At 30.2% G+C, this 27,016-nt stretch overlaps 1 protein-coding gene and 1 long non-coding RNA gene across 2 annotated transcripts in view; both read left to right on the top strand.

Moving 5' to 3' along the window:
• Nucleotides 1-27,016, top strand: part of LOC148275414 (methanethiol oxidase-like) — a 91,633-nt gene that overhangs the window by 34,376 nt on the left and 30,241 nt on the right. The window lies entirely within an intron of this gene.
• LOC148275415 (uncharacterized) lies at nucleotides 3,561-4,702 on the top strand. Its single transcript, XR_015824030.1, has 2 exons — nucleotides 3,561-3,592; nucleotides 3,666-4,702. It is a non-coding gene; the product is annotated as an uncharacterized LOC148275415 (long non-coding RNA).

Here is a 27,016-nt window from a genome sequence, read left to right as displayed (position 1 = left end):
TTAAATTAAAAAGTTAAAATTAATTTTATATCTTTATAAAATCACTTTGTTAAGCGCATTGAGGTATTATATTACGAAAACGGCGCTATATAAGTTATCCATAATTATCAATATTATTATTATTATATAAATTTGGACTAACTCAAAATAATAATACAAATATCGAGACATGCATATTGGAAGCGATCTATAAACATAATAATCTTCCATTATCTTTCTTCGGGGTTAAAAAAATGTCACCTGGGGTAATAATTAACCGCGTAATTAAGGTTATTTAAGCGGGAAACTTCCGATATCAATTTTCTTAGATATCCCGTAGGCAATATACGGTAAGATGGAAATTTATTTTACTATAGAATCGATATTTTAGATAGTGGTCGACCTTACTCTTCTCTGAACGTGGCGTGATTATAAATACCCCGTCTTAAACTCGCAGAATTACGGATCTTTTAAAATAAAGAGAAATTTAAAATTGCCATATACAATTATTTTTTTAAAAAAAGCTACGTTTAATAAAAACAAATAGATCTCATCGCAGACGGCAAAAAAATTTTCGAGAAGGAAATATAAATTTTCGGCATTTACAGGAGTTATAACTAGTCTTAAGCTAATGTAAGTAAACATTTTGCGCAAAGTAAAATTCATAGCTCTGTCCATTGTTACATCAATATTAATTTGTTTGATTCGCTCAGCTGCTGAATTTTGTGTTAAATATACGATGTATATATTCAGTGGAAAAATGGTTATAACATTAAAATCACACACTGATTTAAGTCTACTCAATGTAGTTAATTTTATTTTTAAACACAAAAACAAAAATTCGGACAACTGTTTAAAAATTTTCTAAAAAGGCGAAATTTAAGGTGATTCTAATCAAAAATATGAAACTAACCATTCATAGATGGCGCTTTTATAATTTTTTATTGAAAAATGCCATTTTTCCGTTTATTTTCGTTGGAAATTTTACAGCAAATTGATTGTAACAAATACCATAACAACATAATTAAGGTCCTTTTTACAAAATGGTGTACGAAACAAAAAATATTTGTTATAAAACACGAGTGATACTTTAATCTGAACTTCCATCAAGAATTTTCACTTACAAACTTAAATGTTTTAAAAAATATTTGTCTTTTTTGTTTTGTACACTATTTTGTGAAAAGAACCTTAATTATATTGCTATAGTATTTGTTACAATACATATAGTGTAAGGTTTTCGCAAACAAAGTTTTGTAAAATTTATACAAAAAATAAACTTAAAAATGTAATTTTTCAATAAAAAATGACAAAACCGACATCAATGAATAATTAGTTTCATATTTTCGATTAGAATAACCTGTGTTGTGACATACCATCTTGAGGAATGGAGTAATGGTTGACTATATATGACATGTCTAACAGATCTCGTATTGCCGTCTTTGCTTCAGATGGCACAATATGATATTTCAAATAATTTATTTTTTGTTAACCATTACTCAACTCGTATTTCTAAAGTTGGTATTTTTTTTTTTTATTTTATTTTATTTTATTTAGAAAACATACAGTCATACAAAATCAGTATTAAAAACAACAATTTTTTAACATAAAAAGACCAATTAAGTTTTCATAAATTAAAAAGATATAAACATTAAATGTGACAAAAAATAAAAAATAAATAAGAATTTTAAGTGAAAAAAAGATAATTGTTGACATTTGCGTTTTCCATGGAGGTAATAAATTAAAATAAATAAAAATACCGAATGTACACTCCGAGCCATCCACGCACACACATGAACGCACATATAAAACATACACAAACATATACATTACATGCGGCACATATGCATAGCATAAACCACTCAAGATGTACATTCAGCAACTATCCCAAATAATCGACCCCATGAAGAAATTTTCTGTACAAATGCAACGTGCAGTTAAAAATGTCTACATCAATACTGAGTCCGTTATAATTTCTACAGGTGCGTCTAATGAATGAATTCGAGGTATAATTGTTTTTACAAGTTGGTACATAAAAAAGGGAATTTAATCTAGTATAGCGAAGAGGACAACGGAAACCAATATTTTGTAAAAGATACGGCGAATCAACTATGTTATTGAGAATTTTGAAAAGAAAAATTAAATCATATCTAAGGCGCCTTTTTTGTAGTGATTCTATATTAAAATTGATCAAAGATGCGCCGTAATCATTTTCAATGTTACCAAAACGATATTCCAGGCTCCTTATAAATTTCTTTTGAATGTTTTCAATTTGATTAATATATACATTATATTGAGGGGACCATACTAATGAAGCGAATTCGAGTTGACTTCGCACATAAGTATAGTAAAGAAGTTTTAATGTATTTGGTGATGAGAATGGCTTGGAGATTCGTAAGATAAACCCTAGAAGTCTGTACGCCTTATCTACTATTGTATTTATGTGATCTCTAAATAAAAGCTTATCATCCATCAGTACACCCAAATCTCTCGCTTTCATTGAACGATTGACAATTTTCCCAGATAGTTTGTAGTCAAATAGTATACTTTTTTTCTTTCGAGTAAATGACATGACAAGACATTTATCAGAATTCAATAATAACTGATTGTCCTTGCAATAGCAACAGATTCTATCTAAGTCAGCTTGAAGAACTTCGCAATCATTTATTGAAGACACAATTTTAAATACTTTATTGTCATCAGCGTATAGCAAAAAATTTGAGTTTTGAATGCATAAACTTATATCATTGATATAAATAATAAAAAATAAGGGTCCAAGATGCGAACCTTGAGGGACACCTGATGGGATTGGTTTAAATGATGAATTAAATCCCTTGAGTGAGACCGATTGACTGCGGTTACTAATGTAGGAACATATCCAACGATACAGATTCCCCCGTATACCAATGTTCCAAAGCTTGCGAAGTAAGACCGAATGACTTATTTTATCGAAAGCCTTTGAATAATCCGTATATAAAACGTCTACCTGAAAACCTGCATCCATTGCATTCAAAACAATATCGGTAAATTCACAAAGATTTGATTCAACTGACCGTTTCTTATAGAATCCATGTTGATTGGGATTAATATGTGGTTTTATAACATCGAAGAGCTGATCGGTTACTATATTTTCAAGGATTTTACTAAAAATGGGAAGAAGAGAAATGGGTCGATAATTTACTACAAGACTCTTATTTCCTTTTTTATGCACAGGTGTAATATTTGCCTTTTTCCATATTTCAGGAAACGTGCCTTCCTTTATTGATAATTGAAAAAGATAAGTAAGAGGACGCGCAAGCTGTTTAATACATTTAGAAATAAAAAAAGGGTGTATGCCATCAAAGCCAGCACCCTTGCTGACTTTAAGTTTTTTGAGATATTTTGTTACCAATGACTCATTTATTTCTATAGCATTAAGATCAATTACACTATTTTCTTCGGCAGGAACACTACAACTAGATGCATTAGTTTCCAAAAATTCAGAATGGAAATATTCCGCAAAAGCATTACAAATATTCTGACCGCCAATTACCAAATTATCTTTGTAGGACATTTGAAGAGGCACATCACACCCAGCTCGCTTGGACTTGACAAAAGACCAGAAAAAAAGAAAAAGGTATGTCATGTTTTCTAGATGTTGGCTTATTATGATATGTCAAACATATCTTATGTTGGCGTTTTTGTTCTAGTTAGCTAAATGCGATGGCTTGGAAGTCTGTAAAAAAAATCCCGGAGAAACGAATGTTCAAATTCTGGCTTTTTGCTGACGATAACAAGATACTTAAGCTAATTAAAAATATTGATGACTGTGTCAGACTCCAAGAAGACATAAATGCATTTCATACTTGGTGCAAAACTAATAACATGGAACTTAACATCGATAAATGCAAAATTATTTCATACCATAAATGTAAACATCCTTTTATTTTTGATTATAAACTTAATGGCCAAGTTCTTTCGATTGTCACCTCTATAAGAGATCTTGGAGTGATCCTAGATAATAAACTAACTTTTCTGGAACACTTTGATAATATAGTAAACAGATCCTTAAAAATTTTAGGCTTTATTAATAGAACTACGTCTGATTTCCAAAGTATGCTTACACTTAAAACACTTATTGCTCTTTAGTTCGCCCTATTCTTGAATATGCATCTGTAATCTGGTCCCCTCATTATGCTGTTCATATCAAGCGCCTTGAATCAGTTCAACATCGTTTTATAAGAAAAATTGCATGGAAGATGGGATTGGAAAGAGGAGACTATTCATATTCTGATATGGAGAGGTTTTTAAGCATATCAAGTCTTGAAAAACGCAGATGCATTGCAGATATAATCTGCATGTATAAAATTATGAACTGTCTCATTGATGCCCCTGAAATTTTGCAAAAGATTCTTTTTAACGTTCCCACCCGTAGACTAAGAAATAATGAAATGCTTTTCCTCGGTCACTACAGGACCAATTATGGTGCACAGTCGCCTTTGCCCAGAATGATCAGGCGGGTGAACGATCATCAAGATCTTGATTATTATGGTGTAAGGATGTCTTTCTTTACAAATCAGCTAAAGAATCTGTATAGTTAGCCTATGCTTTTTACTTAATCTAAAAAATCTATCATCTGTCTTTGCTGCTTATTTCTGTTCCTTATATTTTTTTATTCCTTTGTAAAAATTTCTTTTAATTGTAATGTTTATAATGGACTTTGTCCGTAAATAAATAAATAAATAAATGCTGATCCTTAAATCAAACTTGTTAACTAGAATTCTTATTTTTTAGACCCCATCATATTTTGAAATTTCTCTCCGTAAAAATTATTGAAATGTGACATATCATACTTGGCAATCTTTGCAATGATATATTATGCTAAGATTTACTGACGGTAAAAGGGGTTAATGTAAATTGTAAATAACGTGAATCTTTATAACCAATATTAAAAAAAAAAAAAAACATCATCATTCCCTTTCTACTCCATAGTGAATATATCACGGCATTGGTACACCAATCGCAGCGATCTTGATCATTTTTGTTACATAGAGATTAGATGATCAGTTTTACTCTTCAGGTACCAGTCCAGATACTATTAAATATTCTAGTGTGTAAACACCCTTTTATATACATATTTCATTTCAACCATGTCAGGAATCGAACCCAAAACCTCTTGCATGGTAAGCAAACGCGATGATCATTACACCACGAGGCCGAAAAAGTAATTAACCGTTGATAAAAGATAACAATTATTTTTGAAATATGCGGGTATAAAAAGAAGTAACAAGACCTCTAGAACAGACCCGGGTAAATTAAGAGGGCTTCCAAAATGTTGACTTTTATGATGTAAACGAGTCAAAGCCTTTATGTAGATGACGCAGAGATAGATCCTTTCACAAGGATTGTATTCGTTTCTCTTAAGAATTATATAAATTTATTTATATTTCTTTATACATATATCTAGATAAAAATACTAAGATTTTAATCCAATGAGGTTCGAACTGTCAGTTGGGTCGTAGTGAGCCACATCTTGCTGAAGGGTGTGAATCATTCATGCATTCCACCGGCAATAATACTGATCAGTCTGATTCGTTAGCGTCCACGTCGCAAACCCTGGGCAATGGAGTCACAATCATAATGGTGTGATCACAGTAGATAAGGAAGAGATGAAAGGTAACTTTCTGGCGCTTCAAAACCAGAACCAACCAGCTACGGGAAAGTCACCCCACCCCGGTTGGAAAATTCACCAGAGAAGGCAACGGAAAACCACTCTGGTCATCTTTTCCCAAGCATCACTATGGTAAGCGCATCTTATAATCAGTTGTCCTGAAAAGAAAAAGAAGCGCAGGACCGAGATGCTTTCGTTGTAGTGATAGCCAATGTTGCGACGCGTCGGGGGGACCTGACAAGGCACTGCAAAAAGAAATGACTACAAAGAATGTTTAAAAACAAATGACCACCAAAAATAAATATTTAAGTAATACTGTTAGATATAAAAAGTATTTGATTTATTTTTGTACAATTTAAAAATAATGAAAGCGCATTATAACTTCAGTAACAAACATCGAATTCAATTAAGCTGGCCAATTTAAAAAAAGTCTATTGTAAACTATTTTTTTTTTATTTGTGCATGCTGTGTTTACATATACAAGTAATTTATTTATCAATATACACGGCACGTAGTGCCTTTTACTTTACAGAAAACACCTATTGTGTGAAAATAATATATATATATATATATATATATATATAAATAATATATAATATACAGTAGATACACGAGGAAAAAAAGAAAAAAAAAATATATGTACATATTATATCACAATGGTTTCATTCAATGAACACGCTAACATATTGTGTAAAAAATAAAAAGTCAGCAACAAGGACCTGAATTGCGCCTTTCGCAAGGGTTGTTGAAGCTAAGTAATAAAAGTCTGTCCGCTTAGGCAATCGAGAACCTGTTGTTCTTGCCGAGAAGGTACCTCCAAGAACCGGCCACATGTCAATATTTGTGAAGCTCAGGACACTTTTAAAAACGCGAATAATAATAAAAAATAATAATCAATATAAAGCCTTGTTACATATTAGTCATTTAATTATTTTTTTTTTCAAAAGTTTTGTGAACATTTTCTTTTAAGATCTGTTTAGGAATCTTATTGAAAATTTTAGGTGTTCTTTGGCCATACTTGTTTACAGACCTCGGTACTGACAAGCCTTCACGTTGTGATAGTCTTGTATTATGTGTATACCTTTTTGGTAATATTCAGCTTTAGTATTGCGATAATAGTAACATAAATATGCAAACATGAAGTTTCTTTCTAAATTGTACTCTGTATTTAAAAAATAATTGTTTTTATTTGGCTAAAATCTAAAAGAAGATATTTATCAGGTGTCCGGGCCAAGCAAAACTTTTACAAATTTATAAATCTAGCGAAAATAACAAATTGAAGACATGCTCCTAAAGTCGCTGGAAGACCCATATAAATTGAGCCGGCACACCAGAAGTAAATAGAGGCTGTCAACTTAATGGGGTAATGTTGTAAAGCAGCTTAGGTCTATTTTTCAATTCCAGTTTTTCTCGGATGTTATTTGTTAACAATGCCTAAAGCCTTTTCACGCCATTTTTCAGGCGTCCAATGTTTAAGCGCCGGCGCCGACGTCGGTCAGCACTATTCTTTCGCCTCGCATTTATCAAATAAAGCAAAAATATAACAGTAATTGATTTTCTATCTCAGAGCGCTGTTTATTTTTACTGAGAGGTGAAGAAAAATGACGTTGCACCTATTTCATATAGAATACAAAACAGGAAATACTACATTAATTGTTTTCCGCTTTTTCTTATATCTAATAATACAAAAACAGCTATTTAGTTGTGCGGATCCAACGTTTATACAATGGTTGCTAATTAAGTTTTAAGGTAGACAAGCGAAAACAAATATTTATAATTGAAAATGGCTTTATTGTTTTTCAAAATATTCGCCTTGAAGATCAATACACTTTTGCATGCGTTAAAACCAATTTTCGAAGCACTTTTTTCAGTCCGAATGAGGTACCTTCAAAACATGTGATTTGAACGTCACGATCTTATAGACATTTTTCGAAGCAGCGCGATTGAATTTTTTAAACATTTGTCTGCGCCAATCGACACGAGCCTTTTTTTGAGCGATTGTTAAATTATGCGGTATCCAACGCGAACAAATCTTTTTGACGACCAAATGCTCATGCAATATTGAATGTTTGCAAGTAGAACTAATGCCCAAGCATGCCTCAATCTCACGGTATGTCACATGGCCATTTCGCAATATCAGTTTCCGCAAAGCATCGATTTTTTCTGGCACAATAGCCGATTTTGGACGACCTTCACGATATTCGACTTGTAACAAAGTGCGACCACGATTGAATTCAGAAAACCAGCGAAACACGGTGGCTCGAGATGGTGCTTCATCACCAAAAGTCACAGCGAGTTGATCGGCACTGTGTTGTTGTTTTAATCCACGTCAAAAGTCATAAAAAATCATCGCACGAAAATGTTCACGGTTTAGTTTAATTTTTTTAAGGTTTCTGTAAACAACACAAATATCACTCGTACGACAAAACGTTCTGAGTACGTTTACCATTAAAAATGGCAAACTTTACGATGCCAATGTCAGATTTAATATATTCACACTGGTGTTGCTATATCCTAAAACTTAAGTAGCAACCCTTGTATTGAATCAATGATAAACACACGCGCTAAATTATTTTAACAGAAATTTAGTGTCGACCGAAGAAAGCAACTTAACATCTCTGTTTAACAAAATACATTACATTATGCAAGACCAACTTATTGTGAACGATATTTTTAGTTTGTCCAAATTTCTGTAGACTAGGACTGGATTCAACCTCCTAGAGAGCTGTTAATGTTAACATATTACTACATAGACTTGGTTGGTTTAAGTGGCCTCTATACACACTGTAATATTCACTTTTATGCCTATACACGAACATCTATATTCCTTCAATTCCACCTGTTCTCAAAATATTGCTGATAAATTCACCTGGTCCAAGAAGACGTATGAAACTATTTTCGGACGTTGCTGGATATGGAGGTGAAAAAATTCAATCAAGTGTATTCCACCTGTATCAATAAAGATTTCAGCTCTTTGACTTTACAAACATCAACAGATGGAAGCATTCTAGAAATGTAGATGTTTATGTTTTGGCAGAATGGTGAAGGTTGCACAGTGTGCAAAGTGTCATAAGCCCTGTAGATGTTTAGACTTCTATATTTCTTCATCGTAAATATTCTTCATCATTGTTGTTATATGTCAAATTATTATACATCATTATTATCTTTCCGTACTTAATGGTGCATATTGTAAATTGATCATTTTGTTACACGAAGGTAAGGTGATCAGTCTTACGCTTAAGGTACCAGTCCAGAGACAATGAAATATTCTAGTGTGAAAACAACCTTTCAAATAAATATTTCATATCAACCATGCCGGGAATCGAGCTCGAGACCTCTTGCATGGCAGGCAAACGCACTGATTATTACACCACGAGGCCGACAAATTGTTATACACATGACGTTAGCTGTTAATATCAAAATCGAATGACAAATTTATCGCAACGCTCTGGGGTGCATTAAATTCATCCCCGCCACAGAGACGTCAAGAACAAAAGAACACAATCTATGGAAGAACGACAGGGCGTGTTAATATTCTACAGTATTCACCTAGTCACATCATTTAGTTCGATTATGTTCTCTCCGTCCTGTATTATATTTAATTTATATTATTCTCATTCTGATTCAAAGTGGTGGGGGTGAGTACTGTGCAAGCTCCTGACGTCACTGCGACCTATGCAGATCTATTGTGACGGGTCCCCGTGAATAGTTCTCGTCCTCCAAGCCCAGGTCTATAAAGAGCCTGGCTACTGTGTGGAAGGCGAGAGTTTATATTTTGCTAAATATCCCCTTTCATACCCTGATCCACAAAGTATCGACCTATTGGGTAGGGGGTGAGCTCTTTTACATCCTCAGGTTTAATCAACGGTCCTTCGAGAATAAGCCTCCTTTTATGATGTAAAGTATCACATTCAGATATATCTAATATATGTATATCGGTTCACTAGTGTAGATGAACTAGCTCTTCTAAAATTGATTAATAAATACGGGAAAAGAATACTAGAGTACGCCATAACAAAAATGTATAATATGCTCCCATTAAATATAAAAAATCAAAAAAACTTATCTGGCTCAAGGGAATGACGTCTGCTGAGAATCTGGCTTTTAGAACGTGGTTTTTTATGTTGAAATTTTTTTGTGTTTTTCTTTTTTATTTGGACAATTTTTTATTTTCGATGCACATATTTTTATTTTTTCCATAGAAATAAAAGTTTTTATATGTTTATAGAATTTAAGAGATAAAATTATGTCTATATATAAGAGCTTAACTATAAGCACCTGCTGACGAACTGCATTTTATGCAGTTCAGTAGGACTTGATAATTTATATGTTAATTTTTGCATGCTTTTGATAAATAAATACAATTTTCATAGGTGTTTTCTCATCTGCACTGCAAAACCTAGATCTAAAAGTCACGACATATTTTTTTTTGTCATTTCCAGTTGATGTAAGAGTTTCCCTCAAAAGAACCATCAAAGTCGCACAGCTATTAAAGTTAAGTGTTTTTTACAAAACTGAATCAATAAATCGCAAAAGTTGCAAAATAATCTAATTGAATTATCACGGAATTTTAAAACATTATTGTTAATTCATTTTTATTATATTTTATGTTTCGTATAGATACACATTTTGTTTCTACTTTTTTCTGGCTATAAATTTCTAAAAAAAGTCAAGATATTTTTGTGTATTATGCGTGAATTTATTAAAATATTATGTAAATAGCTAAACCCAGATTATCGTATAAAGAAACATACAAGTTCGTTAAATCAACAATAGTTTGAGTATGTCAAAATGTTTTTAAACAGGCTGGATTTCTTCCTTAATGAGTTATTTAGATCAAAATTAAAATGGTAAAGGTAACACAGATTGTAATGTGGCCACTAAAACTAGCCAATGACATTACATAAGTCCTGAAAATGCCTTAACTTCAATATTCCCTTCTCAAGATTATTTTCACTCTCAGTTGCAACAAATTTAGATACAAATAAGTTTTTTTAAATTGTCGGTGAAAGTTCTTTGTAATATATAAAATAAAAGCGGACCTGACAGACACTGTTCTGCCCAAACGTTTGCTTGCCTGTTATTAGTTGGTCCAGCAAACATTTTTTCGATAAACCGGTTTTGCTTGAGCTTGACATTTAATTCGAAGTCAAAAGAAATGAAAAGTAAAATGACTAATTGTGCGGTGAAAGCGTGCAAAAACTGTTCGGGTTCGGTTAAAAAAAAAAAAGCCTTTTCATTAATAAGTGGGTATCTAGGTGCTAGTTTATCATTAAATTCTAAAACCGAAAATTATTAAAATTCAAATATTGAATTTAAGTAAATACAAAAGGACTCATTTACATTTTTGATTCCAACTCAAAAAATAATTTCTTTTTAAATATATATTTTTTTTGCAAATGTCAATCTCAGATTTTCTACCATGAGGGGTGTACTTTAGGTATGAATGTGATTTTACTGAAAATCAAAATGGGTAGAAATTATTAGGAGTTTAAGGAAAGAATCTGATTGGGATCCATAAGAAGCGAATGCTGCTTGTAAACATTTAAAAAAAACTTTTTTTAAATACAAAAAAACAACATCCGTCAATCTTTTTTGCATGCATTTTCGTCGAAAGCAACCCTGTTAAGTCGATAAAAAATTGATTTATGCTCCTAACTTTTTTTTTACAGATAAGATTAAAAATTTTAATACCTAAGAACATGCGCAACGCAAAGATCTACACTTCAAATATATGGTTGAAAAAATATATATTGAAACTTCATAAATAATATATATCGAGGTTATACAAGTAAAAGTGACTATTCGCAAAAATGACGAAATTGAGATTATTGACTTTTTGACATCGTATTAGCATAATGCTTGACTGGTAAAAATGCCAAGTCAATCCGACACTCTAAAAATAATTTAATTTGTAAAATATGTGACCATTTGATAAAAGCTTACAGATTTTTGACAAGTAAAACTGACCAACACACACAGTTACGTTTATTAGTAAATTTAAGATCCGAAGAATTGACTAAGTTACAGTTAGTCGATTTTACTTGTAGGTGATATCACCAGTGAAGAGTTAGTTAGAGTAAGTAGTTAGTAGTTAGTAAGTTAGTAAACTAGTGTTTGACAGATACGGTTTTTTTATAAAAAGTTTATTTATTAAATTTATTTTTTAGATTATTACGAAACACTTCTCAATGATTTGTTCTTTTTTTATTTATTTTAATTATTAATTATTTATTATAAATATGAAAAAATGGATTATTGAAATAAAAAATCCCAAAAACATAATTTATAGTTGTAAAATAACATAAAATAAAATAAAATACTACCTCCCTCAATGAACGAAACAAAAATGATTATCTGCCAAATTTCGTGACAAATTTTACAGGTTAAATTGACTAAGTTTTTTAATATATTTTTTTATATAAATGTGATAATGTTTTTAAATATGTTTATACTTCACATTAAAGTTGAAAGTAACATACACATAATGTAAAATTACTGATCTGATCTTTGAGAAGCAATTGAACTCTAGAAAAACACTAAAATGGCTCCCCTGAACATTATTGATTTTGTCACTTGGTCAATTTTTGTTGTAAGCCCACGATATATAATATATATTTTGGTATTTTTAGAATTTTTCTAAAAGCACCTTATTGATCAACCACTACATTACGAACCGGCTGAAAACGGAAAAATAAAAAATACAGATTTCAATTTTTAACATGTAGACGAAACTCCTATCACACTCAACCATGAGATTCTCAGGAAAATGTAAATATTGAAATAAAACAAAAGAATTCTGAGAATTAATTTTTACGAATCTTGAAAACCGTACTTACGACATTCCAACAGCCAGCATCTTACATCCTTAATGTTGTTACGTCAGTTGGGACCCAAATTTGACATGTCAACATGGATCTAGACGTGGTAGATTTGGGTGATGTCACCAGTCGAGAGTGACGTGGGCACTCGTAAAGGTCTTCCATAGGTCAACCGGAGGGATTAGTGTGTAGTGATAAGTAATAATATCCGTTTTGAGGAATCATCCTTTAAAGATACATTAATTGGATACAGTTTTGTATTAATTGATCAACGCATAAACACATTTTTAAAATTGTGTATTTCTGTCTACTATTAAAATAAAATTGTCTGAATGCTTATGGATGCTTGATGGCGAAGACCAAAAAGGACATGGCATTACCAAATTTAACAAATGCCTTAACGCGGACTTGTCAAAAGTCAAAATAAACCAGTCGAATAAAAAGGCGTGTTTTATTTTATTACATCCATCGATCGGTAAAATAAAAATTTATCAAAACAAACAAATAAACAAAAAATATAAACATATATCGAAATTACATACCTGCATGTAGGTATATGTACGGCACATATAATATAATAAAAAAAAAACAGTTTATAATGATCGCGGTCTCGAATATAATAAATATTTATTCAAAAGAGTGTTTTCACACCAGAATATTTCATAGCCCCTGGACTTGTACCTGAAGCGTAAGACCGATCATCTTACCTTTATGAAACAAAAATGATGATCAAAATACGCTGGGATTGGTTACCAATGCAGTGCTCTATGCACCATTAGTTGCGGAAAGGTAATGATGATGATAATAATGATTTTATGTTAAAGTAAACTTATATGTTACAGGCCTTACACTAATAAATTTTTCTACACATTCCTTTTATTAAATATGTAGGTAGATAAATCATTTTGGGAAAAATTTAGATAACTATATTTTTTATGATGAAAAGTTCCACTTCTTCTAGAATATTGATTTCCAGTATATCAGCAAGGATAAAGAATTTCTAAAATACAGTTTTTTTTGTTAAAATTGTAAGTGTTATTTTTTTATCATTAAAAATCTATTTCTCTTTGTGAAAACGGTTCTCACGTAGGAGTTGCTTATTTTTTGCCTAACTTTTATTATAGCTACAGAGCTTCTATTTACTATACAAGATATTTATTTATTTATTTATGTATGTTCCTTCTAACTGTTCTAACAACTGTATCCGGCGGGAAATTTGGCCGTGGCCTTACGTATGAACGTGTAGGAAGGAGGTCTGTACGCACTTTTACATGGTGTGTAAAATAGCCACTGAAACCAGCCAATGACAGTTCATAAGCCATGTTACTGCCTAGACTTCCACATTTCCTTCTCAAAAATGTTTTACCACTCTGTTGCAATAATTTTCAAATAAATCTCATTTTAAATATGTAAATATAAAATTCAATTTATGAAGATACACTTTTGGGACCATGACAGGGTTACACGTCTCTTCTTTTCATATTTTGATGTCATTGAAACGTCACCCCATTCATTGATTCAAAAACGCCCATTCAACTCTGCTAGTATCTTTTGAATAATGTTCAGTCGTTGGGAGGCATTGACATATCACGCTTGAGAAAATGAAAAATAACATACATTCCACGTAAAATATTTTTTATTTTAGAATTTCTTGTAAAAATATTATATAAATACAAAAAACATTATAAAATATTACAAAAAAATATAATCAAATTGATGAAACTTGTTACAGATATTAAAGTACTACGCTGCACCATATTTTTTAATTTTTACAGATCATATTTTGTTTTTTTTTGTTGCGATATCGGTGGTGGTGTCGTGGATTTTCAAATCAGAGAGTCAAGGTTCGAGGCCCAAACCCCGCTCTACCTCAACTTGATGTCCATTTTCTAGCCCAGTCATCAACGGTTTTTGTAAAATGGCTTAAAGATAAAATATGTTGATAAATGTTAAGAACTTAGATACGTTTTTTCATTAAATAAATACTAAATAAGAAGGTTTATTGATATCTGAATAAACCGCGTACAATCCTGTATGTGAAAAAATACTAGAATTAAAGACAAGTATTTTCAAAAATAAAAAAAATAAAAAGTTTCTAACTTGTATTTAAAAATATATAAAGCTTTCTTTTTTGGCTGCTAATTATATCTGTAAATTGATTGTTTTTTTAAAGTTTTAGTAATATTTAAATGCTTTAGAATTAATATAAATTTTCACCAACAAGCCACGGAAAGTAGCTTGGTGGGTATTTTTGTAAAATTGGAATCTTGTGTGCAATGTATGATAAAGAAATAAATAAAATAAAACTATACAACAGAGTCACTTTTGCATTCAAATTCTATTTCAGAGACAATGAAATATTGTAACAATAAAAAAATGGAATATATTTTAGCATGTTCATATTTTTTTATTTACAGAATCTATCAGTTTTTAAAAATTTATTGATACTATTCTTAGAAACGCGAGGTTGATGTTTTTTTGGAAAATATATTCATTAAGAATTGTTGATTTTTCACGGAATAAACATAAATTTAAATTATTTAGGATAAAAAAATCACTAAGTAAGTAGTTCAAATATTAATTTCACTTTATCGGAAATTGTCAAATATTTTTTTAAATTCAAAACATTAAACGCTTTTCCACATAGTAAATATGTAAATGCTTTCATTTTATTCTTGATGTATTGACCTACGTATCTTCAAATACATTTAAGACAATCTTATTCCAGAGAACTCAATTTCATTGACCACTCAAACCAATTTTCCTTTACGCTCTAAAATGCTCCAAATAAGATTACCTCTCTGATTCAATAGAATTATCACGTACGCGGTCGTGAGGGGTTGTTTTGTGAGGGGGAGGATTGGTCAGAATAAATGTCACAAGGATTTGCCATTTCCAGTAAACACAGTTCCCTCCCCTTTCTTGCCAAAGATATTAATAAAAATAGACACGTTACTTTCTATTGCCTCATCTGTGAGAATAAAAGAAGTAAGTTAGGAATACGTTTATGTGTTTTTATGGGGTTGGTCAGTGTGATTATTATTAATGTTGTCAATCAACTTAATAACATCACACGACTTGGAATTTTTCGGGATAGATCTTCAGGCTTTTCGTAGATCTCTTCGCGACTAAACAGTGTGGGAAGAAGTTGGATTGGCATGGTTTAGCTCAAAGTTTTTGATCTTACGTTTTTTTAAATATATTGTATACTATTATTGTTTTGCCCTTGTTTGTCTTTGCTAAATAGTTTTATGTTCTTTTTGTTCAGTTTCTTGCATTTATGTTTCTTCATGTAACTGTTGTTATTGGCTTAGGCCATATATATATAATAAATAAATAAATAACATGCAACATAAGATAGGAAATAAAAATATGTACAAAGTGATTTTAAATATTATTATAATATCCTACCTCTATACGCTCTAGATGATGCATAGGGCACGGCATTGATACAGTTTTATTATTATTTATTTATTTAGCACCACAACAGGGCTTGAAGCCCAATAACAGTGGTGTACAGTACCCCCAGGCTTGAGAAAATCACGTTTAACTACAAAATATTTGAATGTTTCAAAAGTTGGGTTGGTAAAAAATCAATAATTTTTTTAATTTTTTTTTGTTTTTTTTTTCAAAAAAATCAGTATCCATGATATAAGGGATGCTAGTATACCATCTTTAAAACTCATGAGGTTTTTTTTTTATTCTTTGAACGGATTTATATCCTAGTGACTTATCAAAGAAAATAATTTGCCTGTAGATGGGACTTCATACATTTTTGTAGATTGTAGAGCATTGGCTGAATAATATTACCTCATCATTCATTCAAAACAGGCAAATTTTGACAAAACGCTTTTTTGCTAAATTCCCACGATATTTGCAATGTAAAAAATCAATAAAATAATAATAAATGCATGACATATAGAATAACAATGTTTTTTTATAGCACTTTTACTAGATATATATTATATACGAGTATACCTGTTCTAAAGCTTCACAATATGAATAAATAATAATAATAAGTTTATGATAATACTATAATAAAAAGTAAGAAATTAGAAAAAATACATTAAAAAAAATATACAAAAATTTGAAATAAAAATCAAAAACCAAATTAAAAACTAAGAAACATAATAAATCATAATTTAGCAAGCGTAAATTCATATTAAAAAACCAATAAATAGATATAAACGAAGAACATTCGAATCATTTCTATCAAACTTATATGTTATTCTTATTTATATATTAGGTAGGTCCATTTAATATGTATTTGAATGTTCGTTTTGAATCAACGTTCGCGTATTGTCAAACCTTGTTTTATTGTCGACATTATATCGTTTTACTGCATTCTGTGGTTACCTACCGTACTAGTATTGTAAGGGACTCGTCGCACATTATTCATTCAGTGTGTATCAGTTAAATTTTAAAATAAAATGCTTTTTTTCAGAATACGGTTTTGAAATTTAACATACTTTTAAAAAAATACAATTTGTAACATTTCTTGATTTGAATTTTAACAAAAAGGTTTCAAACTTTTTACCAAGCTCTTTCTTGTACCATTTTTAATATAATTACTACTTTTAAACAATTATTTTTTATACTTACGCACCCACACACACGCACCCTCTCCCTCACTCATTCCCACACGCACATGTATCCTCTCCCCCATTCATTCACGCATACACACATTCACCTACACGAATACAAACGTCACACACATAAAATTACGTAAACTCTTTTCTTGTATATTATGTGTCATTAGATTTACAGTGGATTTTTTAAATTGGCTCTAGTATTGTTAATATTTTTCTACTTATTTTGTTTTTGTAATACCTGTAAAAATCCCAAATAAAATAAAATAAAATAAAAATAAACATAGATTTAAAAAAAATAAAAAATAATAATGAATGTATAATTGATATTTTAACGAAAAGACGGTACATCTCGAAACCGGTAGATATAGAAAAGTCAGTAAAAGGTTGCATACAAATATTGTTTACCATTTATATAAATTTTGGACGGCAAAATTAATGCTTTAAATATTAATAATACATAAATATATACATTGTGTGTATTGTACATAACCATTAAAATTAAAAAGTGGGTATTACTATTTAACAAATCGGATGTTAAATAGAATTACATATTTAGAAAAAAAATATCGTAATGTGACCTCATGTCAAACGAGACAAAACAATAATTTTATCTAGTGGTCACTTCAATATGAGGCTATCAAATAAAATGTGCCTTTACTGCTTATAAGCAGTAAAGGCAATATATTGAACAATAAATAATACTTGACAGTGACAAACATTTGATAAAATAATCCACTTTCGTATCCCAAATAGACCGACCAGACAGAACTTTTTGTTTGAGTAATTTATTCACTAAGTGTGAATTAAATTTATCACTAACCCAAATTCAACGACTTGCAAATGAATACCGTAATGATTAAGATTTGTTTTGCACGTCCCCAACATTGCACTGTGGCACTCAAATTGGAAATAAAAAATGTTTTCTTACGCGCAGTAAAAATAAGAGCATTAAATTAAATAGCAAAGTGTATGAAAAAAAAATGTATGAAAAAAATAATGTTTTGATAAAAATGAACATAATGTATATTGTACAAAAAGATTAATAAAGAAAACATATACATAATTTGATTTATTTGAGAAAATAAAAATAATTTCTTACCCAGAATATAAGAATAAAAGTAAGATAAATTGAAGAAAAAGAGTGTTGAATAATATAAATTACCCAGTTATAAAATAAAATTAATAATGATAAAATTATCACGTTGCCATGAATAAAAAAACAAAATCAATTGAATAGTTATTACAATAGCAATATCTTTATACATAAAACACCAGTTTTAATAAATAAATGAAAATGTAATAAGAAGTAATAAGAAAATAATGATCACGATTTATTAACGAATATAACAATTTCTTTATCTACTACATGTTTTTGGTAATAGATTTCTCCGGATTATGTGAATTCTGCCTCATTAGGTACAACCTGTTTCAAGGCAGACATTTTTATGCGTAGACAAAACACAAATACTTACTAATGAATTTATTACACAGTTAAACAATTAAAATTGACTTTTGGTTATTTACGAATGCATTTGAATTTCAGAGTAATAATGCGTATGCTGTAGAGGAGCCCAAACGTAGAAAAACCATTCTATGACTATTAGGTATTAAGTTAGCTACAGTTCGCAGCTAAACAATAGGCCGTATTCAGGACGAGAATTGCCAAATCGATATCGATTTGCATTGTAATTACTTTTAAATATGTACACCTTTAACGCTCTTACTGCTACAACCAATCATACTGCAAATTATTGATTATTATTTATTCTCACGAGTAAATATCCAAGTTATTTACAAACAAAGCCAAGTACATTGACGAAAGCGTCCGTTACGCGTCTGTTGTCAAACAAAACAAAATGGCCGCCAGCAGAGTGAAGTTGTCGCTGATCAAAAATATGTAACGGTTTTCTTCTATGCAAAATGACGACAGGGCCCCTCTATAGCTTGCGCATTATTCCTCTGAGGTTCGAATACATTTTCTGATTCTTCTCTTCCCAAACCCAGCAACTATTTTACTAATTTGTTCAATTAAATCCAGGTCGTTTGGCAATAATCGGGTAAGAATATTTATAAATAAAATTTAATGCCTACATGTAAACAAATTATTTTAATTTAAAGATAAGTGTTAAGTTTTTGAATAACACAATATTGGATCTTGAAAGATTACTAAAGCTCTCGTTACCGTTCATTCCGTTTTCTCCGAGAATAAAGTCTCAGTTGTTGAGCCACGGAGACCGTTATTTTTCATAAAGTCGAAAGTCAATATCTCGGGATGGCAAAATTTATGTGACTGCAATATGCACTTGCCCTCGAAAGAGGGGTTTAAGAAGCTTAGTAGTGGTCAGGTTATTTACAGATATATTGACCGGACGTCCCGCCCCTTCACCGGATGTAAGGACTAGGAAATGCACTAAAGCACTGAAGGAACTTGAATCCTTGGATTCTACCGCCTTGCTAAAATAATTCAGATATTATATTAATCGAAATCTATTTGACTCAAAAACGAATTTTTTTTTAAAAAGGCTTGATATTTATTTTATTTATTTATTTTTATTTATTTATTTAATCCAATATAAAAAACAAATACATAGTTAACCAAAATGTTCATACAATAGGTACGGTACATTCAATATATTTTTATTTATGGATGTAGCCACTCCACTTGCCCACAGGCACGTTCCGGAGTGTCAGTGTATTATTTATTTTTTACATAATTTAACATCAATTTTGTTAAAATTCAAAAGAAATAAAAAAATAAAAAAAATAAAAACATATCTACATCAATAAAACGAAAAAGGATTTTCAAGAAACTAAAATTATAATTCTTGTATATGAAACATATTCCTCACAATAAACACAAACATATAAAATCGAAACAATAACATAATCATTCCCTTTTGGCTACTAATGGTGCATAGAGCACTGGATTGTCACCAATCACAGTGTATTTGATCAATTTTGTTACTGAAGGTAAAAGATCAGTCTTACACATCAGGCACCAGTTCAGGGTCCATGAAATATTTTAATGTGAAAACACCCTTTTAAATAAATATTTCATTTCTATTAAATAATAGTTTGTCATCGGGTGCTCAGACCCAAGTTTCAATTAAGATTTTTTTTTTTAAATAAGATTACAGGCATGAAAAAATAATTAATTATTTTGTTTTCGATGCCTTGAAAATAAAAATATATTTTTTAATTAGAAAAAAAAATCTTAACAAAAAAGATAAAAATGGTCTTAAAATAATTAAAAAAAAAATAAAAATGAGATTTTTTTTTTGAAACTTAAAAAAATAAGTTGTGGGAGCTCAAATATGCAATCAAAACAAGATTTTATTTTTAATTTAAAAAAAATGAAAAGCACCTATTAAAATTGAAACCTAGAAGATGTCAATAAAATAAAAATGAAAGAAAAGAAAAGATTTCAAAAAATGTATTCAACGAAAGATACAAATGTTGAGTTTCTTATTTGAAAGTTATACATACATAAGTAATAAACCACATTAGTAATGAAAACATCAGTTTATTTTTATTGAGACATGTTTTCAAGTCAAGTGGCAACATATGTATTAAATATTTTAGGAACAATATAATCTAACGTACGCTGTCCATATTTATTTTTAAATGTTGGTACAACTAGACTATCAACAGAGATGTAAATCTTGTAAGATGATTGAGTTTTATTTTATATTTATGCATTGAGCTGAAATCTGTTGGAAAATAATTTTACTTCATAAAATACCCTAAAATTAATTTTTTAAATTAGTTTTCAGAACACTGTTATTAACTAAGTTGTTTTTACGCCTAATATTTACAAAATCGGGTATCATTATAACGAGTATTATTTAAAAACAATATTTTTTAATTGAGTAATATTTATGTACAAATGGTTTTATGTAAAATCTGCATGAAAAATTAGTTATGAATTTAAAATACTTTTTTCAATAATTTTTTTTTTTTTAATTATAAGTTTTTTTTATTTGTTTATTTTTCCTTACATATATTATTTACATAGAAATATAATTACAAAATTACACTTAAGGAAAATATATCCTAAAATTAAGCTATAACATAAATTGGAAAAAATGCCCACAAAGACTACAGCGTCTGAGCGCGGGCCATTCCTTTTTTAATTGTAAAATAGTTAAAAGTCTAGATTTTTTTACAAATAAATTAATTTAAGTTACCAAAGTTTTATGCTTTCTGAAGTATTTTTGTATCATTGAAAAATCTCGTAGCAATCTGCTACACGATGACACTAAAATAACCCTGCTGAAAATTTTAGCTTTTAAGAGAAATATCTCGAAGAGTCCACGGTTTCCATAAAAGTTTTACCACAACTGCGGTGTAACATATTTCCAACCGGAAGTGGAGTGGTGATGATACTGATGCTCTTGTCATCTGGGAAATCACACGGTATCCTTCCAACTACATACCGCAGGATATGTAAGGCTTTCAGCTTAAACTCTTCCTGCAAAAGTTGAATATACCAAATTGCAACGTAGGGGGTGGTTTTCAAACTTATTAAAATTCTCCAGCTTTCTCCAATCGCATTCGACGTAAAACGTGAAGAAAAGTTAGTAAATGCTACGTGTTGTTATTTTGTACTCTTGTCCGAGCAAAATGAAGAATACAGTTTTGTTCCAAGAAATACCAAAAACTTGGACAAATATTTTTGAATCATTGAGAATGAATGGATATAAGTTCGTCTTGTAGTACCGTATAAAACATTCAATAGTTGTTGCATCTGACTACTGCTTCTGAATTTTTAAGTTCGATTCAAGGTATGTTCGAAGTGATATATTTATTGAAAAGATGATTTTAAACTGTAATAATTCACGGTTCATGAACTGGCACTATAGCGTAAGATTTGATCGCCTTACCTTTACATCAAAGTTGTTTGAGATGTGCTTCATGTGTTGTATTATTGAGGTAATCTATGCTTATTGGTATAATATATGCATTCATAAATGCTAAAATAAAATTATTTTTTTACATTTACCCATAAATTTTTAACATAAGCTGTACATTTTTGCAGTTGTATCTTTAGAACCCATTGATATACATTGAGATATATTATATAGGGATAAATCCGAGCTGAAAGGTCGTCCCCAAAGAAAAAAAATGACTGGCAAAGAGGGCAAATATCGTCACATCATATCACGTCGACTTTGACAAGCAAAACAAGTAGCACAGTAAAAAGCACGGAATGTTTACATAGGTCTATTGTTAGTTCTATTCAGTATGTCGCTTCCTTCAGCATACGCCTCACCTTTGTATATCGTTTCACTAGACGCCCGACTAACTGAGCAGGACAGAAAAAGAAGATAATCTACGACTAATAAAATATAAATAAAAAGTTTTTTAAACATTAAAATAGCTATTTTAAACGAGTATCGATTAAGATTAAAACATAACGATGATGATTTATGATGATTTGATTATGATTATGATCATGATAAATTATACTTATGATTTTCTTGTTGTATTACTGTAGTGTTTTATTATTTAAACTTTCTACTGAATATGCTGTATAATTTATAAGTTAATGTTTTTAAAATAAATCTTGGATAATTTTTAGGTTAATTTTTTTTTTATAAATCTTGGGTATAAGGAAATTTATGTTTTTTTTTAAATTAATTATATTAAGCAAAATATGTTAGTATTATAAATGTTTGTAAAAGGCAGATTTGCCGTTTATGTTGATAAAATAAAATAAAATAAAAAAAAAATAAAAAATAAAAAAAATTAGATAAGATAAGATAAAATAAAATAAAATAAAATAAAATAACCGGTGAAAAGTAAAACCATAGCTCTCTCCATAATTTCCAGATCAATTTATGTAGTATCTTATCGTATATATGGGCATTTTAGTAATTGCGAGGAGAAAAGTATCCGAGAAATGTTTGCAACAGACTTAAGTCCGTTCTATCAAACATATACCAATTGGCAGGTTAAGGGAACATATTTTGAACCACTCATTGAGGTTCTACAATTGACTGGTACTAAGCGCGAATAAGTATTTTATGCGCAGCGGTAAATAAATGTTGCGCTGCGTAAAAGGGCGTGACGCACAGTTTTGACGGTAAACTGGCAAAAGACAGCTAGTCTGTTTAACTCTACTACGCATTTAATAAGACAATGCTAATGTGGCATGATAAGACAATGGTTGCTGCTTGAGATTCGCAACAACATATTTAAATTAAATATAAATGGTTATTGCGTATATATGTACAAAGTATATTTTAAAACTATTTACAATGTAATAAAAATAACTGTATCTGACTAAACTAAAATTTCTAAATTTCTTTTTCGGCACTGGTTTTTCCAACGGGGAAAACATTGTTTATTTAATTATGTAATGTATTCTTGCAAAATATTGAAATAAATCCATTAAAAAAAAACTTACAAAAGAAAATAACTGGGTAATCCATTTTTATTTCGATTGTCTTCAATTAGTCAAAGTATTTTATTTGAATTGAATTAAATCATCACAATTTCTTTATTCGCACCCAACGGTTCGTAGGGCTCTGCACAAATATTAAATACTAGCGGACCCGACAGACGTTGCCCAAACGTTGGCTGCTTGCTATTAGCTTGGAAAAATACTTTTCATTGATAAGAAGACACCTACGTACTTTATGATTGAATTCCAAAATTAAAAATTATTAATTTTCAAATATTGAATTTTAGTAGGTACCCAGATACGTTGAATTCCAAAACATAAAATAATGAATTTTCAAATGAAGAATTATTTTTGGAAATATGATTCTCGGCTCTTATTACCAACAGCGGTACCTTTTATTCACCAATGCGATTTTCAAAAATGTGTTGAATAGTCAGTTTGAATTATTTTAGTATTACAAAAAATCCAGTAAAAAGAAATAAATGAGAAAAAACTATAAGAAACGTAAGGAAAGAATCTGATTGGGATCCATTAAAAGTAAACGTTGTTTGTAAACATTCAAAAACAAACTTTTTGAACGCAAAAAACAACATCCTTCCATTGTTTTTGTATATGCATAATCGTCGGTAGGTCGATGAAAAAAAGATGTTTCTAACCTTTAAAAAAATATCGATTGAAAATTTAACACGCGCACCGTAAAGATCTACATTTCGCTGAAAACCGTTCGTAAATTAGTAAAGCCGTTTAGGAGGAGTTCAGTGAAATAACACGTTACAGAAGAATTTTACATATAAAGATACTGACTGCAGCGTATCTTAGTAATTTTTGTTACGTAAAGGAAAAGTTAATAGTTTTACGCTTTGATTGCCCGGCCGGAGAATGTGAAATATTTCAGTGTTACACCTTTTTGAAATAAATATTTTGAGACCTCTTTAATGTTACGCAAACGCAAGACCGCGAACTGGATTAAGTACAGCACTGAATTAAAAATAAAATTTAAACGTTAACAACAAAAAAAGAAAATCGATACGTCACTAATGCACTCATAACATGTAGGTAATGTAACAAATAAATAAAGTACTTCGTTCAACACCGGACGACTCTTTATAATAAAAGGGTAAGCTTCTTTGATTACAAAGAGTCAATAAGTGATTTATAGATGTTTTTTGTTCCGATGAATTGAAATTTTCCAGGAAAAGCAAAATATTTGTATGGAATTTATCGTATGGAAAATTAAAGTTGACAAACATCGATAAATCTCTTATCCGTCTCTTTGCGTGCTGGTTTTGAACGCAAATTTGACTGCCGATAAGGTATTTTAAATCTGAAGCATATGAAACATTTTCTTATTGCAACAAATGCCCTTCATTGATTTTATTTCTTTATTTCATAATCATATCCATGTGAGTAAAAAAACTTTTTGAACACCATAAAATAAAAAAAAAACGTTCTATTTATGAAATATATTGATTAAAAAAATTTTAAAAAGCTAAAAAAAAAACTTATTAAACAAATACTCTCAAGACTCAAATACCTTACGAATATATTGTACTGTACCGGATATGTGTACTATACGAGTATATCGTACGTACTATCTTGATATTTTTTCTGATATGAAGGTAAGATGATCAGCCTTACGCTTCAGGAGCCAGTCCAGGGTTTATAAAATATTCAAGCGTAAAAATACCTTATTGAATAAATATTTCATATTAACCATGTCGGGAATCGAGGCCGAGTCCTCTTGCATGGCAGACAAACGCACTGACCACTACACCACGAGGCCGAGATTGTTATTTTTTGATGATTGGGTTTTATGTTGTTTTTATAAAAAAAAAATATTTTTTAAAAACGTTTTATACTGTTTTACATGTTGCGCTTTTGGAAAATAAAAAAAATAATGTTTGACTGTCTTACAACTAATCCTAACTTTAGTAACGGTTACTAAGCCTAGTGAGGCAGTCAAAGTAACTTTATATTAATGCACTAATTTTATGTCGGTATAGTTAGATAAATAAACAAGGAAAGGGAACTCGTGCGCGGATTCTACTCACATATATTTCGACAGAAGACATCAAGTCAAAAACATTTGTCCCGAGTTGTGGTTCTGTTTCACACACATAACTATATTCTTCATCTGCTTGAATGCCTAACAAATGTGTTTATTGACATGAAACTAAGTAAACATGCGACTCGGCATCGGAATCGCTTTATATCCAATAAATAGGCAATTAAAATAATAAAACTTCTGAGATGAAGAACATTTAAGTCTAGGCATCTACAGGGCTTTTGACCTGTCATTGGCTGGTTTAAGTGGCCACTTTACATACTGTGTAACATGCACTATTCTGCCCATATTTGAACATCTATATCCCTTCAATTCTTTCATCTGTTGATGTTTCTGAAGTTAAAGAGCTGAAACCTTTATTTATGCGGGTGAGATTCATCTAATTGAATTATTTCACCTACATACTTGGCAATGCCTAAAAATTTTTTATTTTTCAATTTCTATACTTCTTCATGAACCAGGTAAATTTATCAACAATATTTTGAGTTTGTCCAAATTTTTGTAGACAAGGACTGGATTCAACTCCCCAGGGAGTTGAATCTAGTCCTTGTCTCCACAAAGTTGGACAAACTCAAAATATTGTTAATAAAACTTCTTTTATCATTTTGTGGAGATCTTCATTAAAACGAAGTGACGTAACGGCATGGACGTAATTAGTCTGTGACAAGATGATCTGGATATTAATCATATTAATAATAATTTAATAAAGTTTCATCATGTAATAACCCACAAAAAGCTTTGTCAGCGGAAACAAGATTCTCAGAAATAATTAGCAGCCGATGATAAGGGATTTTTCTCTTTGCAGAGCATTCTGTATTAATGAACCTTTTTTCAATTATTTTACAGTTAATGGTTTGTAAACATTTAAATATCACATTCATGAATAAATGAATAAATTTTTGAAGAAATTATTTATGTTTAAAAGTAAAAATTCTTGATGGAAGTTCATTGTAATTTATTAGAGAAATAAAATAGTAGTAATAGAAAAATCAACCTATTTGGGATAACCTGCGACCGGTTTCATCGCTTTCACGTCGTCCAGTCTCAAAGATGTCACGATTTCATTTTTTAGATTTAATTATCACACGTCTTTACTTTCTATAACTGTAATAATATTTTTAATTCCAGTAAAATGGCTAAATAGTGCCGAGCCAATAAAAAGGAAAAATAAAATAAATTCTCCCTAAAGTATGCCCTTATGGTGCGGCGGTCTCAGCATTTGTAGCCATCGTTTAAATAGGGGTGAATGGACCCACTTGCAGTTAGTTAAATTAATACTTGAAGCACTAACTAAGTCATTATTTAAATTAAATAATATAACTACGTAGGTATTTTGTTTGTGTGTAAAATCACTTAAATAAATTTAAGATGCCCACTGGTTTAAAAACACAACTGTTCCTTTGTCAAGTGTTACAAATTAATGCATACTAAATATTTAAATCTTACCAAATAACCAGTAGGTAGACACCAAAAATATATTTGCTAACCTGTATTAGCACTTTTGAT

Source organism: Micrasema longulum, unplaced genomic scaffold (assembly GCF_059751315.1).
Source record: "Micrasema longulum isolate JH-2025_06_02 unplaced genomic scaffold, ASM5975131v1 h1tg001430l, whole genome shotgun sequence".
Lineage (NCBI taxonomy): Eukaryota > Metazoa > Arthropoda > Insecta > Trichoptera > Brachycentridae > Micrasema > Micrasema longulum.
This window is presented reverse-complemented; position numbering and strand designations above follow the sequence as displayed.